Source organism: Triturus cristatus, chromosome 12 (assembly GCF_964204655.1).
Source record: "Triturus cristatus chromosome 12, aTriCri1.1, whole genome shotgun sequence".
Lineage (NCBI taxonomy): Eukaryota > Metazoa > Chordata > Amphibia > Caudata > Salamandridae > Triturus > Triturus cristatus.
In genome coordinates, this window is record NC_140595.1 from 549,563,575 (window position 1) to 549,582,958 (window position 19,384).

The 19,384-nt window shown below is 42.9% G+C and overlaps 1 long non-coding RNA gene across 1 annotated transcript in view; it reads left to right on the plus strand.

Moving 5' to 3' along the window:
* The window catches only part of LOC146776258 (uncharacterized), an 858,823-nt gene that overhangs the window by 358,079 nt on the left and 481,360 nt on the right, over nt 1-19,384 (plus strand). The window contains exon 4 of the long non-coding RNA XR_014972116.1: nt 11,504-11,548. This is a non-coding gene — a long non-coding RNA (uncharacterized LOC146776258). The remainder of the gene's footprint in view (nt 1-11,503; nt 11,549-19,384) is intronic.

Below are 19,384 nucleotides of genomic sequence, written 5' to 3' on the forward strand. Positions count from 1 at the left end.
ACTCTGTTTGGCCATCTGTTTGACTGAAAACATGTAGACAGCTTAACTTGAAGTTCCCCCAATCAGATACTATAGATAATGATGGGCCATACAAACCTATGTTATGTCATAACATTTGGGCTAATTCTAAGGCAAAGAGTAACCCTTTACAATGTATAAAAAACACCTTCTTGGATAGACTATCAACCACTGTCATAATGCCATTTTGCTCTTGATCTTTGTGAAGTCCATCATTTTTGCCTCTCACACCACCAGAATATTTCAATAACATTTCTTGTGTCTTTGGTCACCCATGGTGTTCCAACATGGGACACTCATGACTATGAGTGTGCCAATGTTGTGTAATTAGTTTTCACGTAATCAAGGACAATTTTGGCAGAATTATGCAAAATGCGAATCTGCCATTTTGTGCTATGTTATAGTGTGAAAAGTGCAAAAATAAAAAGCAACGTGAACAGCCACTTTCATTCTGATGTTCACATGCATTTGGGATAAATTTTTACCACAAATTGTATGTTTGTGGGAATTTTTTACTATGAATGGCGCATAGTTCCAGGAGTTTTGCATAACAAGTGTTAAACAAAATTAAGGGAATTTGGCAGCTTAATTCCAATTATTTGGTACTTTGAAACAGTTATTGATGAATCCCCAATTTTTTTATGTCTTGAGATTCATCATATGTTATTAGAGAGTCAGATTCCCTGTTTGATGTCTGGACGGCATGTCTGCAAAAAATAGAGTCCACGTTGTTGTTGAGTTTTGAGAAGCTCCGGCACATATCAAAAATTGTATATTTGAGTGAATACAATGACCTTGTATTTAGCTTCTGATAAATAATTCCTTAAAATCTGTTTGGATCGAATGGCAAGAAGTTCTTTCTCAGAGATAGAATCATTAATTTTGCAAAGGTTAATTTTTTAGACAATCCTGCAATTGGATTTAACTTCCCGGTTTCTGAATGCTGCTGGGATAAAGTAGAGCCCAAATTTATTTTTGAGCCATTTGCCTCCACAAAAATGGTTGATCAGTATCCGGGTGCACTTTCACCCGAGTTGAGTGAAAGCCTTTTGCAGATTGTTGAATGCTTCGTCTACCCTTTCTAAATGATCTAATATGAAGATCAACTTAAGTGGAAAAATCTAGAAACTGCCTAAAAAAAGTTGAATAACCCAAATATTGTAGTATATGCTTCACATTATGAGGGCAAGACCAATCCAAAACAGCTTTGGCTTTCTGTTTTGCCATCTGCAAACCTTGTGGTGATAAGATGGATTCTAAAAATTCCTCCTCTGTGACTTGAAGCTCACATTTTAACAATTTGCCATGTAGGCAATGCTGATGATATGTTGTGAAAAAATGCTTAACTTGTTCTTCTGATTTTAAAACCATGGAGATGTTATCGATGTACACTATTATGAACTGGCCAAATATTCCTTGTGAATATCATATACAAAATACTGAAATGTTGCAAGTAAATTACCCTGTCCGAATGGCATCACACATTATTCAAATTATCCAAATCTGGTTCTGAATGTGGTGTTCCACTGTATGCCAGCTCTTATGCTTAGGAATTGGTGTGCCCCTCTTAAATCCTATATTATATAGGTCACTGCTGAACTTAATTAGTCTAATAGGACCGGAATCAGGGCTAGGGTAGTGCCTCTTCCCACAGGAAGTGGTCACTAGAGAGTGTAGACACCCTAAAGGAAAGTAACCCATTGGCCTATTCAGTATTTAGGTGGCACCCCGAGACCTGAACATCAAATTTGGTGGACAAGAGAAGACGAGGACAAAGAAGAATCGCTGCTCAAGAACTGAAGCCCTGCTGCAGAAGAAAAAGGTGCCAAACGCTGCCTGCTGCTCCCATAACCCGACAATTGTAGCTACTGTGTCGTACTGTAAACTGAAAGGGCTCCAAGAACCCCGGAGCACATCAAGCCTTCAAGAAATCACTAAGCAGCTCCCTTGGAGGAAAGGTATCACTCCCCTACACACCGCAGGCACTGATCTAGTGAAGTCTGGTTTGTCCACCTGCTGCTCGCCAATGACCTCGATGCAGCACCAAATCAAGAAAAGGTACAACTCTGGAGGGTCAGATCTGCCTCCCCACCAAGTTTGGAGACACTAGGACCTACCGGAGCCGAGGCATGCTAATACCCGTGGTACCGGACCCCCAATGGCTAACACCAAGAAGATGAGTCCACTCCAGACTAAAGCACCAGAAACAAGCGCCCATCGTGGGACATCGAGACACCCGAGACCCACTTCCTGAGTGGTTCAGCTGTCCTGAGGTCACCTCTCCAAATTGCCTGCTCTTGACCACGAGGACCTCAAGACGCACGACACATGGCTGACCTGTTCGCTCTGCACCCGGCCCCACTGGCCTCCGCACCGACCAACTAGATCTGCTCCAGTGCTCCCCAGGCCCCTGTGACCTCCTTCCTCTAAGGCATTTATACTCAAAGTACGGCCGGGGGGGCCTCATGCAGCCCTACTGACCTTTACATGCGGCCCCCTGATCAACAGCAGTACTGGGCTACTGTTCAATTGACTCAGCACTAACATTCTAACATTAAAACAATTTTAAATATACAGGCAAGCCTTTATTTAAATGTTAATTGAAGTTAAAGAAAAGAAGTAACTAGGGTGTCCTGCATCTTTTTACCTTTAGGAACACCTTCATTTTCAAAGCAATCTTGCAGCAAAAGTGTAAACATATGATAAGGTTGCTTTGAAAGTTCAAAAAGAGTATTTCATTAACACGCAAAACCATTTCCCCTTGGTATGTCAGATTATATCAGTGCATTGAGAAGTATTTTTTTATGTGATAGTTTTCAAATATGAATTTAGAAACATACATTCTTCCTCCACACTGACAACAATGGCAATAGTGAACTAAGAGGTTCAATAATTGTTATGTTCACTCTTAGGGTAGCCTCCTATTATACATGAGCCAACATTATAGTTTAATACATTGGACACAGGAGAAGATTTTGTGCAGTGCACATCCTGAAGTCATGTATTTCGAGGTCCTCTAATATGTCATAATAAAAGAAAAAGGAGGTAAAGTGAAATGAAACCATTGCCTGGGATCACTTAATTTGGTAAAGTGGGGAAGCTTGGATTAATCCCAGGTTTTCTGGCTCCACATTGTACAATTAAGCCACTAGATGTATATGCTTTGCTTCCCCTATACACACCTTACAGTGCGCCTCAAAGCCCCCCATTCACACCGCCAGATCACCACCCTGCTGGCATCGGTGCGACACTCGGTCACATCACAGACCAAACTTTTCAGACCTTGGGAAAATGTTTGCGACGACCTAGGTTATGCCCTAACAGCTTGAGTGGTCGACCTCAAAGCTGAGAAACCAGGCTCTAGTCTCAGCAGGGACGCTCAACATCCTGTAATTCTGGGCAAATCACTTAATCTACCCCTGCATAACAAAAAAATATATATATAAATATGTCCATCTGTAATGCAACTGGTGCTCATGTAAAGCACTCTGATACCTTTGGGTCTAGTTCACGCTATAAAAAACACTCCGATAAATAAATAAAATAAGGAGACATACCGTATTTACCAGGGAGTCCTTCTGTGCAGTGCATTTTCCAAGTGGTCCCCTTTATCTTTGCGCAGCAGCTTCCAAGATCTCCGCACTCTGCTTCCAGACGATCTGGTATGCTCCTGAACTTTTCCTGCTGGAACTTTGGACCTGGTCCTGAGATCGAACTGATATGATATGAAACTTATATTGCGCACAGCTACTCCAGAGAATGCCCGGCGTGGTACAAGCTGAAATCCAGAGAGAAAGCATGCTCAGTTTATTGAAAAGAGCTAGGACTTCAACCTCTTTTTAAATAGCCCTGGATTGCTTATAGTGCATAATTCCAGGGGGAGCTGATTCCACGCCACCTCGCCCAGAAAAGTAAGTGATCTGCCTCCAGTTCTCTGTCTGTGAATCCTGGGGGTGCATGCCAGACATTTACTAGTAGTTCAAAGTTGTCTTGGCGAGGTGTAGAAAGTAAATCTGGTACTCAAGTAAGCAGGATAATTTGCCATAAAGGGCAGTATGAACCAACACTAAAGATTTGAACTTCACTCTCTCACTAATCGGCAGCCAATGATGATCCCGAAGATGCAGTCTAATACGTGCCCTTCTTGGGAGATTGAGCAGGAGTTGAACTTCCTCATTCTGAATCACCTGAATTATGTCCAGGGGATATTCTGGAAGGCCTGCATGCAGAGCATTGCCATAGTCGATATGGGACGCAGTCAATGCTTGAATGACTGTTTTCTTAGCATGGAACAATAAGAGAGGCAGAAATGTCTTCAGAGATCTCATGATCTCAAAGCAGGTTCCAACCAACCTATTATTTTGGGGACAAAATGACAGCATGTTATCAAACCAAATCCCCAAATTTTGTCCTGGGTCTAATTGGGGATCCGGCGGGAGAGCATTATCTGGCCAAAAGGTTAGCCAGAACTGAGGAGGGAACTCCCAGAAGAGGAGAATTTCAGTATTATCCTCATTACATTTCAGTTGCGCTTTTACTTGCCAGTCAAAGACTGCGGTAGGGCAGGTTTTAACATGAGAACTTTCCAACTCTATACCCGTATTCCAGGCACTGTGTGTCATCCGCATAGATGATCACTTTTGCTCCAAATTTTCTGGTAGGTAGATTAGCGGGGTGAGATAAATATTAAAAAGTGTAGGGCTCAATGCCGAACAATGATGGACCCCTGTATCTACCTTTTGAGGGCTTGCTGAACAGGGAGGAGTCCATATTTTATGGCTTCTGTTTTCGCAAAAATATTTTAACCAGTTCCAGGCTAGCCCCATCGCCCCTATCTCCTGAAGATGATGTAAGAGAATGGCATGCAGGACCATTTTGAACGCTGCAGACAGATTCAATAACATTAGTGCTGCTATACCCCCAGTGTCCAGGGTACCTCTAATACATTTCGATACCTCTACTAGCCGTGTCTGTGCTGGGCTGGCCCTAAAGCCTGATTGACTCGAGTGGAGAAGCCCATTGATCTCCACATACTTCAACAGTTTTCCATTTACCTGCTTCTCAAGTAGCTTAGAAAAAGCTGGCAGTAGGGAAATGGGCCTGTAATTAAATGGGGCGGCTGAGTCTGCTGTAGGTTTTAAAATAGTAGTAGAATCTTTGCCTGCTTCCAAACTCTAGGAACTGTGGCTGTTTCTAAGGATGAATTAAGAATCTTATTGACCAGTGAACTGATGACATCCGCCCCAGCAGCTAGCAGTTTAGGGGGGAATGGGTTGAATAGGGAACCTGACTTTAACGTTTTGAGAGCAGTAAGAGACCCCTCCAAAGAGATGGCTTCAAAGGAGCTCAGTTTAGGATTGCTAGCAGGTACCTTCATGTTTGGAGTTTCTGCTTCAATAGCTGGTATTCAGCCAACTCCTAGGCTTGCCTGAATACATTGGACCATGGAAGCAAAAAAAATCTGCCAGTTCTTCACACCATTCAACTGAGGCCTCCTTGGAGTTAGTGCAGGCAGATGGGATCATAAAACTTTTAACGATCATAAAAATTTCTTTTGAATTACTTCCTGATTTCCCAATATGCGCCTCGTAGTACATTTGTTTGGCTTTCAATATGGCTGCATAATAGTTCGTTTGTGCTTTTTTAAAGGATTCTCTATCCACTGAATTATATTACCTCCTCCACTTACTTTCTAGTCTAACAGCGATTTATTTCCAATGTTAAAGTGGACGAGAACCAGGGTTTAGAGGGAGTGCCTCTGGACACTCTGCACTGGAGGATGGGGGCCAGCTCCTCAGTCACTTTTTTGATCTAGTTATAGCATTTTAGTGCATCATCCTTGATTCTGTCAGATAGCTCTGGAGTGTTCTGAGTTAGACTCTCCATAAATTCAAGAGGATAGATCTTATTAAAGTCATTCACCCTATGGATTTGCCCATTAGAAAGCTGATCCCATTTTATAGGGAGCTGCCATGAAAATCTAATCAAATAGTGTCAGCCCAGATCAAAGGTAGTGCGTCTTCCATTAGCAGAGCCACGTTGGACCAAACGTCGTTCAATATGTGACCCCCTTGATGTGTTTGTTTCAAGACACATTGGTTCAGGTTTAACTGATTTATGGATTCATTGAATGCAATGGCCTCTCCATACCTGAGTTTGCCTAAGTGTAAATTAAAATCGCCTAGGAACATAAAATGAGAGTATCCTAGGCCCAGCTGTTTAATGGCATTGCCCAATGATTTTAGGAAGGATCCTGCTGGACCAGGTTGCCTATACTCTAAAACTCCTGCAACTGTGTGCTGTTGTGAGAGATTAAAACAGAAACCCATTGCTTCTGCTCCCATTAGCACAGTAATCTCATTACACTGACAGCCCCATTTTTCCTTCATCATGATTGCTAGCCCACCTTTCCTCTTTCTGGTCTAACCTAAAAATCTTAAAACCCTTACGTGTTTTTGTATGGAGCGAGCCTTGACTAAGGCTGTCCTAACCGCAGACTTGCCCATTGCCAGTGTCCTATATGGAATCTGTTTCTGCGTGGCCTCAGAAAACTTGAAGCTACATTCAGAGCAGCAAGTGGTTAGCTCCTCCGAGGGGTCCCAGTACTCCTTTATGCATTTACTAGTAGGTGCAAGCAGCAGGAGCTCCGCTCTGCTGAATTTAATACAAGTCATCTCAGCTTCTGTAGACAAACCGGCAGCGTGGTCGGTGCTTGCCGCTTCTGGGACACTGAAGGGCGCAGACGGACTTGCCTTAAGCGTGCTCTTTTGAGTATGAGCCCCACTGACGACTAGAGCATGCACCATCTAGAAAATAGTAAGTATGAGCCCACTTCTCCTGCTCAATGGCCATGACAAGGGTCATATTCAAGAGTACAACATCTGATTAAAAAGGTAAAAAGTGTAACAGGCTAAAACAAATACAGCAAATGAAACTAATCATTTTATATCTAAACACATAGAAGGGTTTTAAAAATGTCAAGTGCAGCGTGCAACCAAGCAAGTATGCTGACCGACCTAAAACGAGAAGGTGAACTTCGTTAAAGCATTGCCTGAACTTCTATGTGTTTTTCTGCTATCTCCTCATTGTTTTCCATGGTGCTTAATTGCGCTTTGAAGTGATATATTTATCAAACTTTGTAAAATCGTATCTCAGAAAGTGCTTACCATAAAACTGTGTTCTTGGTCATATAAACATCGATATTATTTTTGCAAATTGGTCTCGGATTTATTCTTGAGTGTGTGTCTAATTGTTTGGCTCTGTGAGTAAAACAAATTCTTAACTCTACCCTCTGATAAGCCTAACTGCTTGCCCACACTACCACTAAAAGAGAGTTAGTATTATCTTCTTATACCTCTGCATTTCCATTGGGGATTTCCTGGACTCCCTACATAGTGTACTTCATTTTAGTACACTGTACAAAGAGTGGGTTTCCCACAGCCGTCATAACTGCAAATTGGTGGTAAAGTATCAGCCTTGCCTTCATTAAAAACATCTTTAAATGATGCATATCTCACCGGGAGTGCAGTGTCTGTTTAATGCATTTGAAAAACAAGCCATTTCACAATATGAAGTGTAATGTCAGCCAAGGAATACCCAAAGATAGGTCGTTTGAGTGCTACGTCTAAATATTTATCTTTTATTCCTTGTCAAAAATTGTCTAATTTTAGAATTAGTTGAGGCTCTGCTTGCTGTAAAGTATTAGCTCCATCATATTCAGCAGCCTGTCCTTTCTAGCCTCAACCTCTAGACTTTGGAGTTGGATTTGAGTAGGGCAAGCCTTGCAAAAATAATTTCTTTTGCAATACAAGTATTGCCCTTCTTTTCCATGATTCTTTTTATCTTCCTTATTTTCATTTGACAAGGGCCCTCATAGTCTTCCTATATCCCTTGATTGATTTCACCCAGACAGAAATGGATGGTGCTTCACCCTGAGGTTTAAAAGGTCATAATGGCTCTGTTCTGGTCCAATCTCCTATGCATTCTGCCAGCCGACAATCTAATCTTATGTTTCATTGACTAAATACGCACAGATCTTTGATGACACTCTATTTGCACTGAAATATCATAAATTCATTTCCTTGTTGACTTTTTGATATTATAAGGCTGCTCACGTCTCTTCTGGCCAGTCTGTTTCAGCTACTAATCAACTAAATTGTGTGATGAATTTGACCAAATCTTCAGAACCTCACAGCCATGCGAATAACTCTCAGAAAGAGTGACTGTGTGCAATCAAAAACCATATCAAACTCCTGCTTAAAATCGGTCCAATAATACAAAATTGGGGCATCGGTGTTTTCTAAAGGCACTGTCCATGCTGCAGCATCTCCACCCCAATATGGAATCAACAATTCAATCATGGATTGAGCATTGAGGAAAACTGTAAGCATTACCGTAATTTCAATCATGTTTGTTTTAGAAACACTTGAATGTGATTGATACCCCATTAAACCTCTTGGTAGGGTTAACATAACCAACATTGCAATTTTTAAATTTACAGCTGGAACAGGAGTTGAGGGTACACCAGTGTTCTCCGTCAAGTTTGTGATGGAGTAACCCATCCGAAGAACTATAATCAGGCCCTTAGTGTTTACTATTCTACCAAACCTTCAACCGTTCTGTAAAGATCCACAACTCATTCCCTCTGAAACTCTCAACCACCAGGCAGGAAGCCCCCAGAAAACCTTGCAGTTAGCTAAGTGAGTTGCCTTTTTTATACTAGCATCTTTCAAAATAGCTTTTTCCCTTCTTGCTTGTGGGCGTCAGTACTTTGGTTTGTTTTGAGTCTCCCTTACCGCTAACTCTGGACAACCTTCTGGCACTATATTCTCCAGAAAGCATCTTGAGCATGGTCAGTCATGTTTGAGGCCAATCTGAAATATTTCTAGACTTACTTTTTCTGTGCATGCTAGATGGGAATTAAATGTTCCCACAACACCTGCACTTAAGTCAGCAGGGATGAGTCAGAGTTGGTGTATCTGCTCCCTGGGGTTGTGAGAGAGCACACACAATAGCAGGGGAGGCGATTCAGCCACCAGTATCTGTTAGACTTCTTACAAGGTACTGTGCATAATTAAAAAAAATCGAGGAGGTTACAAAAGACACTGGGTCTATTAGATCTTTCCAGATAACTTGGTTCATACTATTTTATGAAGGGGGTTACCTGCAATCCCAGAGGACTGTCATATAATTATCCTTTACCAATCCACCTGATGGCATTTTGTCCTATCGGGGAACAACTTAAGTGAGTTAGTATTTTGTTCCTTCCCCAGGCAGGGTTACTCCCCAAACACATTTGTCTACATTTTTGTGCTTGCTGCCTTTAATGTACAGTTTTGACTTGTGCATTGTGACTCACATACTTTTTTCAAGTAAAAGCCTTGAATGAATAATGATTAATTATCTATTACTGTATACTTATTTGAGTTCTGAGTTTTTACCCCCAACTACATCCCCAGGTAAACCTTGCACGGAATGGCTATACTTGATGGCAAGGTACTTACGGGGTGCAAGATGCTCAGATTTTGGCGCAGTATTAAGGTAAAATGCCAGGACACCAGCAATAAAAATCCTTTATTAATAGTGTATAGTGGTGCATGAAAGAGGCTCAAGGTAGATTCAAAATTAGGCAGGCTGGTTATTCAGAAGTCTGGCAATCAGTAATGTTGTGAAGGCCTCCTACGACCAACGTTGGTCCCTACACTAATATTTTTTTATAAAAGTAAGTACTTTTTGAACCCCAAACTACAGACATGGAGTGGTAGTGATACATGTTGGGTCTAAATCCTCTCTCTTTAGGTGGCTGCATGCATAATGAGGAGGTGGTAGGTGGTGCAGTTTAAATGATGAGGAAGGTTCAAACAACCACGGAAAGAAGAACCACCCTCTTTTCCATCAAATGCAGCATGCCTAGTTTCATTAAACACTTATTTTACTTACTGTGACAGCAGAAAGCATATCGCCTTCTCTCAGTTCTTGGAACCAGAAAGGTTCACTTTCAAAATGCACATTGACTGAGGCAGACTTCTGGTTATCTTGGACATGGCTGAGGATTCTTTACTTTTGGAAGCTGATAGGCTACTTTATTGTCCCAAAAATGAAGATAATTAAGTATTGCTGATGAACAACATTTGCCAATGTTATGCCCTCTGGCACTAATGAATGATGAAGAACAATGTTGGGTTAGTGGTACCATAGACTTGTTTCTGTGGTCTCCTGGTCTATATCACAGGCCTAGTCATTGTGTCCACTCATTAGTGTCTCAATATCCTCATGTCCCTGAGAGAGAAACCTAATGTACTTTATCTCTCATGGTCCTTCTCAGAGACACTGTGTGCCTTTATTCCCATGTCCCAATGTCAAGATTGCATTGTGTATCCTATTGTCAGTGTTAGTCAATGTCCATATAACATTGTCCCCCACATCATAGTCCAAATGTCAATGTCCCTGTAACAGTGCCAGTGTCTGCAGGTCCTCATGTTTCTTTGCCAGTTTGTGTCCTCATCTCAATTTCTGAGTGTAGGTATGTTCATTTCAATGTCTACATCACTGTCCAGCAGTTACTTTTTCAATGGCAGTGTTCCATTTAACTTTACATTTTCACAGTGTCAGTGTCTCACAGTATCTGGGGCTACACACTAATTTTACATGCTAGCATTCATTGTCTATATTGATAACCCTGTGTTTTGGTGTCACCAATGTCAGTGCCTTACTGTCAGTATCCCTGTGTCAGTGTCCCTCTCCATCAGCAATCATGTGCAAGTGTTGGTGTCACAATGTACATCTTCTATGATAGTTACCCTATGTCACTTATGGGCTTCAGTGTCCCGGTTTCATTACCTCCATGCTGATGCCAAGAGTTGTGTTGATTCCTAGAGCCAGCATGCATGTGTTGTAGCATCCTGCATCAGTGTGCCAGTGTAGCTGCCCTTGGGCCAGTGTTTGTTTCTCCTGCCAGCATTTCAGTATGAAAGGCAGTAACCCGATACCTGTTAGCCCAGTGTCAGTGTCCCAGCACCAATTGCCCCATGTAAATGATTTTTTGCCATTATGCATATGCCAATGGTAGCATCCAAATGTCATTGTCTCCATGATCGTTTCCTCATATCCCACAGTATGTGTTCCCAGGCAATGTCACTATGGCAGTAACCACTGGTAGTGCCCAGTATTCATGTTTATGCCAAAGTATCAATATCATTGCCCAAGTCCCTAGTTTGCTGTCCTTGTGTCATTGTCCTTGTATCAGTTTCCCAATGTCAGTGACCAATGTCAGCATTTATAGGTCAGTACACCAGTATTGTGTCCCTCCAGTCTGTGCCATTAGTGCCTCTGTGCCATTTCACTGGCTTGGTGTTGCATCCATATGTCAGTATTTTAGTATTTTTCTGTGCATCATCTCTTCACTCTTCGCTTTTGTCATCTTCACTTTTCTCTCCATCTAGTCTGTCTTTTGTTTCTAACCCATTGTATTTTCTGTTCCCTGCAGGTTGTAAGTACAGAGAGTGTTGTGGGAGCAGATTAAACACCCCAGGTAAGTCTTTGCTACACAGTTTCCCAGTGAAAATTCCCAATGCCAGTGGCCCAGCATTAGTGATTGTGTCTCATATCAATGCTCCAGTCTCACTGTTCTCATACCAGTATTGCTGCTCATCTTTCTGTTCTCATGCCAGTATTGCTGCTCATGCTTCAGTGTCCCCTGTGCCTGTGACCTAGTGGCAGGATTGATTTGCCTATGCCATTAGACTAGTGACAGTGCCTATTTGCGATTGTCTCTATTACTGTTCCCTTGCTATTGTCCTTGCTAGTGTCCTAGTACCAGTCAAGTTTTGCTATTCAATCCATGTCAATGTATATATATTTTCACTGAATAAATAAAGGATAAAGCAACATTATACTTAGGTGAACGTGAGTTAAAACATAACACTGAACTTTACCAGTTATAGTTACCTCAAGTAACTATAATTTGTGCCCCAAAGTAACTTTAACTCACAGGCTTGCCATGCACAACTTCCCCACACAGGTGCTCAACCCCCTTTTATTTTTTAACATATATAAATACATAAGGTAGGTCTATTGGCTTTATCAGGAGGTGAGCAAATCAACATATATATAGTAGACCTATTGACTTTTTCAACATTAAGGCTCACAATTTATAAATATATATTGACAGTTGACACCCTGGCTCCCTAAGCCATGTGGTGGTCAGAGGAACCCCATTCCTTTTGTCAAATTTTAAAAAAAATTGGGTCTCCATGACTCTACAGGACAAGCAGAAGAGACTAAAAAAATAAAATTAAAGCACATCCTCCGGGCTATGAACCCCATTATGTAGGCAAGCCCCTACTATGCACAATCTGTGCTCAGTGTGCAAACAGTGCATAGAGCTCATTTCCTTCTGCGACCTAAGCCCCATTAAATGGGCAAACCCCTAAACCACATAGTCTGAGCTCAGTGCGCAGACTGTGCATAGAGCCTACTCCATCCAGACACGCGATCGCTATTAGGTAGGTAAGCAACAACTACGCCCAGTCACTGCTGACTGTGCATAGAGTCCACTCCCTCCAGAGACCTCAGCCCCATTAGGTAGGCCTGCGCCTACTATGCACAGTCTGTACTCTGTGCATAGACTATGTGTATAGTCCACTCCCTCTAGAGAACTAAGCCTCATTAGGTGGGAAAGCTCCCACTATGTATAGACTGCACTCTGTGTGCAGACTTTGTGTTGAGCCCACATCTTTCAGAGATCCAATCCCCTTAAGTGGTCCCACCCCAGCCTGCACTCTGCGCCACTGTTCATGGAGTGCCCACTCTTTACATACACCCAAGTTGGATTAGGATGGCAAGCCACTACTAAGCAGAGACTGTGCTCCCTCTGCAACTTTTCATGGAGAGCTCACTTACTCCGCATACTCAAGACGCCTTACGTAGCAAAGGACCTACTACATACAGTTAGATATGTTAGTATACAGTCAATCTTTATTCGATGATTAAAAAACATCATAAAAGCACATATATACAAACAGTTAAAAATACAATTAAATCACTATCAGAATCCTGACTGTTACTCCATATATGATGAAAGGGAGGCTAAATAAAACATTTCAATTGAGATAATTACAATCAGAATATCTCTGTAGTTGCCCTTAATCGCACCGCAACTCTAATAAAGTTCATAATACTACTTTATGTCAGGGGATCAGCAGCTTTTTGCAAAAAAATGAGTGCATCTTTGGCATGTGCTAATTTAGCACGCTTTAAAATTTCTACCAGAAATCTGCGCCTAGGCATTGAATAAAAAGGACACAGGAGTACAAAATGAAGGGTGTCCTGCGGAGACCTATTGTCGCAGCCGCAGGCACCCTTCTGCTCAATCGGAAATATAAAACCTGGTGGATCAGCCAGTAAATATGGTAAAAGATTGAGCCTAAAACGGGACATTAAAAATCTATCCTGGGCGTTGTGCATGAGATAAAGATACGGCTCCATTCCCTCCGAGTTTTTTACCAAACTCTGGGCTCTCACAGTACTTTTAATCCCTTCGGCCTCTACTCTGCATGTAATTCTCTGGGCCAAAAATGATCCCTTAATCAACAACTTATCTTGAGCTACAATCGTTGTTGGTCTTAAGAATAGATCCTTACGGCCAAGGTTTTCCAAGCTGGTCAATACATATTTCAGCCTTGGTATACTCATGCTTTTATCCCTTCCCATGCAATCACTAATAATTTGTCTTCCTAGAGTCGCCTCAGGATATAACCAAATTTTCAGCCATGCCAAAATGGGTCTAAGTTTAACCAGATCTCCTAAATATGGCCTCCCTAGTTCGCTATGGGCTATTACGGCTGGGGTAGTCTGCGGGATCTTCAAAATTGAACGTAAAATTTTGTTTTCCTCCCGCTGTAATTGCTGGATTTTTACAAAGCCCCACACTTCTGAACCATAAGTGGCCTTAGAGCAGCAAATGGAGCCATAAAGATTCATTATTTGTTCAGGGGACCAACGACCCACTCTCCGCCCATAGCCTGCAATAGCACCCTTGGAGGATACCAATTTACAACAGCGTTCCTCCACCAAGGGCTTAAATTGTAAAGAGCCATCAAATAGTAGACCCAGGTACGAGAAAGACTGTACCTTTTCTAGTGTTTGGCTTCCTATTTTATAAAAGAAGTTGGTACAGGGTTTATTGCCAGCTAACATCACGTATGATTTACCCAGATTAACCGACAGGTCTAAGGTTTCCATAAACTCTACAAATCCATCTATTAGGAGCTGTAAGCTCTTGGGTGTGCGTGCAAGTAGGACCGCGTCGTCCGCGTATAAAAGTACCGGGATAGGACGCGATCCTACGCTTGGGCAATCAGTTTTTAAATTGATCAAGAACTTCTCTAGATTATTAATATAGAGTGAAAATGAAAAGGGGGCCAAGATACAACCTTGCCTCACCCCACTGGTACATGGAAAAGATTCAGTCAGCCCCCCCTCCATATTATAACGTACCATTGCAGAGGTGTCCCTATGTAATTCCCTCAAGATGTTAATCAAGCCCAAATCTATCCCCAAATGTATCATCATAGCCCAGAGTTTGTCCCTGTTCACGTGATCGAAAGCGGCTGCCAAATCCATGAACCCCAGGTAGATGGCTTCATTGCTGGCTTTGGTGTATTTTGCTACCAGCATGTACAGGTTCAGGCATTGATCACTTGTAGATCTTCCTATTCTAAAGCCGTACTGAGTGTCCGAGATGATATTATTCTCCTCAGTCCACTCAGTGAGGCGGTTTAGAATTACCCGACCCAAGATCTTAGCTGACACATCGATCAGTGAAATTGGTCGGTAACATTGTGGGTTGTCCCTATTCCCCTTTTTATAAATCGGGACAATTATAGCCGTGGACCAGGTTCGAGGAAGGCCAAACCTACAGGCGGCATTTATAACTCTAGTGAGTATTGGGGCCCATAGCTCAACATTACTCAGGAACAGGTCCGGTGGTGTCCCATCAGGGCCAGGGGCCTTGTTTTTTGTCAGACCCTCAATTCCCACAGTGATTTCTTTTAAAGTAAAATCTATTTCCTGCCCCTGCTTTACTATCCCCCCCTCCTCTGGAACAATTACTGTTTTATAATTATATAGACCCTTAAAGTGTGTGAGCCACTGATCCGGGAGAATATTTGTCCCAATCTCTGGTACATTACTGTCCTGGAAACAAGGTTTGTTAATTATTCTCCAGAACTCAGTAATGTCTCTCCTTTCTGCAGCCTCCCTTAGATCAGACCAAACTTCACCCTGGAGAGTTACTTTCCTTCTCTTAATATCTTTCTTGTACATTAATCTACACTGGGCTACTTCTTGTTTGTCCCTTGGCCTTTTCTTAAGACTGCATTTAAGTTCCCTTAAGGCACGTGAACAGTCCTTGTCGAACCATCTCGGGCAATCAACTTTCCTTACTGGGGCACTTGATTTTAGAAGCCCATCTACCAGGTTAGTTATTTGCCCGAATGCATCAAGTAACGGAAGCCCCTCCACTGTAGGGTCAAGGCACTGAACGATGAAAATTTTCCCCTTATCCATAAGGGATTTATAAAAGTTTTCCCCATCTATTTTCGACCTCCTGAGCCGCCTCCCCTGGTCTGTTAGTCTCTGGGAGGTACTACCCAGCTGTTCCTTCCTATGCTGGGTCAAATGGGAAAGCTCCATTACCACGGGATTATGGTAGCTGAAGGGACTCCATTCAATCCCTACGGATCTAATCCTATGTTTTAGGAAACTCGATGATACGATATAGTCAATAAAAGACGAGCAACCTCGACCCTTAAAAGTAGGAGGGAGCATCCCGTCTTTGTCCAGGACCATCATATTCATCGTATGCACCAAATAATGGGTGTCTAAGAATTTGGTGAAGGCCCTCCCTTCTTGTGTGTGGGCGAAATGTGGTCCATTCTTAATTGGGCAATGTGACCATTCAGCGTCAGTAGGAAGTAAGGCTGGACAGAGATGGCAATTAAAATCGCCCATAACTAGAATAGTGGGGGCCGGTACCCCCTTACTAGCTTCTATCTCTTGGTTTAGTCTGCAGTCCAAGTCCTGGAGGAATGTGTTATCTTCTCCTAAGATCCCCTTATTATAGATGTTAAGCACAATCAACCTTAGCCCTTTGTCCCTGTACCACACGGCCTGAAAAGTATCTGAGGACCAGGTCGGGCTTGTCCATACACCCTGAAGGTTTAGATCTACATATATGGACAAGCCACCCCTAGCTCTGCCTAATCTTGATTTTTGGGCTAGCACAAAGAAACATTTGTACCCTGGCATTTGAAAAAGACTATTGTCAACCACCCAAGTCTCCTGTAAACTAATTATTTGAAACCGTTTTACATACCGCCGCCACTCACAGTTATTACATTTGTTTGCCAGTCCGGCAATGTTCCAGGAGATGAGTTGTAAACCTTCTTCATTTTTGTATTTGCCAGCTATACCGGCAGGACTAGGTATTGTGTTAGACAATCCTTCCCTTGTCCCTATATGTCCTAATACTAACCCGGTGCCCAATACTGTTTGCTCATTTCCCCTGTCCCTTATGTCACTCAGTGCTAAGGTATCTCCTCCTCCTGGTAAAATTGTATGTGCTGGAGTTTTGGCTAAGCTCTCCCCCCCACTTGGTATATCATCCTCCTCCAGAAGCCACGGGGCTGAGAGTGCATAGTTTTGTGGTGTCTCTGTTCCTATCTCTTGTAGTTCCTCAAGGGTTGTGTTCTTCCCTTTTCTTCTTTGACAGGGATCTCCTGTGGATAAGATGCTATCAAGTCAATCATTCTCCTCTAGCGATGCCAGGGGACTAAACCTATTTCTCCAACTTAGTGGACCGGGGTTCCTCAATCTGGGGCCATCCCCAACATACCCTTGGGCGCTAAAGGAATTAGGTCTCTCCATAAGTCTCCCAAGTGATAACGCATCATAAGGTGCTGCATGCCTGGGATAAAAATATCCCAATAGCAATGATTTTATGTAGCTAGAATAATTAGTTGTCCCACATGCCATAATATGTTCCACTATTCTCTTGTCCCTGAAATTAACTATAATGCAATTGCCCACAATGTCCTTACATCTAGTGCCTACCCAATCCACCCTTCTGACATGTAAAATTTCCCCATTACCGTTTTCATTACTAGTCAGGGGTTTGTTATTATGAAGCCAGTGTGTGACCTTATTGTGTAAATTTAAATATGACTCATTCTGGTCGCCCTTTAGTTCTGGTACACCTACAAGAACTACTACGTAGGGGCATGCTTCCGGTGGTAGATTAATTGTAGGCAGGACACTAGGCAATATCATAGGGACATCCGCATCGGCCTGCTTTGTTAATTGCACCTTTTCGATTCGGGGCTGTTTTGTTAATTGCGGTGCAGGTAATATTTGCTCAGGTGGACCCTGGCCAATCTGTGGTGCCCTTTTATTTAAAATGGTAGCTCTATCCTGTTGCACCGAAAGATTCGGTGCTTCGGGAGTCAACCTCCCTAGGGGTTGGCCGACATTCTGCCCCATCGATTGGTTAGCTATCTGTGGGCCTATAATATTGTCAGAAGTAACTGTGCTGCTATGCGACTCCACTGTATGTCCCAGGGTCCTACCTCTATTTTTTTACCTCGTTCAAGATTTTATCCAATCTACTAGCCAATGGTTTAATTTGGCTTACTATAAACGACTAGAGGTAATTTTGTAGGTCTACCACTATTTGTGTCGCCCATAAATGTGGGGCTAATGCCTGGGCCACCTTGTCTGGCCACCCTTCCCTTGATCTACATCTAGTTTTACTTAAAGGGATACTAGATCTACTTTTCCTCTCTTTCAGCTTTTTTGGGCACACAGTCCGTTTCCTGGTCCTTAAAGGTGAACTATCAAGAACCGGTGTCCCTATATTTGACCCAATGTCCGGCTGCGCACAGGGAAGATCTTGGTCCAAAATTTCTAGTGAACAGAACGGGGAGATAGTCACAGCTTCACTTTCTGGTCTTAACCTTAAAACAGGGGACTCCAGCGGTGGGATTAGGGACAGACGTCTCTCTGTGCGCTCAATCTCGCATGATACAGCCTCGATAGCTTTCTGTAACATGCGATCAATAGCCGTTGGCTTTGGAACTGGCGATAAGTCTATACCTTTTCCTGGTGATTGTGACTGTCGCAAGGGCGGGGAATTACGCTTTGCTCTAGTCGAGCGCGTTTTAGCCTTGCTTGCCATGTTATTGGAGCAGGTAGTACAATGTCAATGTCTTGCGAGTAGTTAAAATGTCAGTTCAAAATGCCCAGTGTTACATATACAGCTCCATATCCACTAACAATGTTTGAAACCTTTCCCTTACCTAGGTGACTGGCACGAGGGGGGGCCCGGCTCGGCCTCTTCCGGTCCCTGACGGGCAAGGACGGACCCGCCCTTGGCCCGGGCTTGGCCCGCGTGCGTCCCGCGCTGCGGGGGTGACAGAGCGCTTTTGAGCGCGGTTTCAGCGGGATTCTCCTCCCTCCTGGGCGCGTGGCAGCCTGGGAGGTGTAGTTCCTGTTTCCTCGGTGCTGGTGCCTCAAACCAGGTAAACGCGTCCCGCGCTGCGGGGGTGACAGAGCGCTTTTGAGCGCGGTTTCGGCGGGATTCTCCTCCCTCCTGGGCGCGTGGCAGCCTGGGAGGTGTAGTTCCTGTTTCCTCGGTGCTGGTGCCTCAAACCAGGTAAGCGCGTCCCCTGGAGTACTGATTTCCTGGTGACTGCTGACCACAGTCCACACGTGACTCGAGCCAGGAATGAAGGCTCTGGCTTTGCTTTAACAGCGCTGACAGTGGGCGTATTATTGACACTGCTCGGAATGCTGCAGGCATTGGCTGCTGTGCTGAGACGTGCCCAGGGTTATGTTAGTAATATTTTACTTCACGTGAAAACAAAACCTAGAAATTCACTGAAAAAACAAAAGTTAAAATGATGTCATTGTTATGGGTGGTAATAATTTTTTACTTTACATTAAATTGAACCCTAGAAATTCACTGAACAAAACAAAGATTAAGCATGAGGTCATAGTTAAGTGAAAATGTCAGTTACAAAGCACCAGTTTAAACAAAAAAACACACTGAAAATCACCAACCATAGTTTTCTGGGCTAACTTTAACTTGCACCTCTACCATGCACTGCTTATGAATTCATATATTACGTCACTCATGACATGGTCAATGATATTATTGATCATATAACTTATGACATCTCAAAAAACATTGATGACATCACTGATGATATCACTAATTACACAATCTAATGAGAATACCAGTTTGCTGAATATTTCTGACACCTAATGGTATTTAGTGACCTACATTTAGAGGAAATGTTCACTAGTTTCT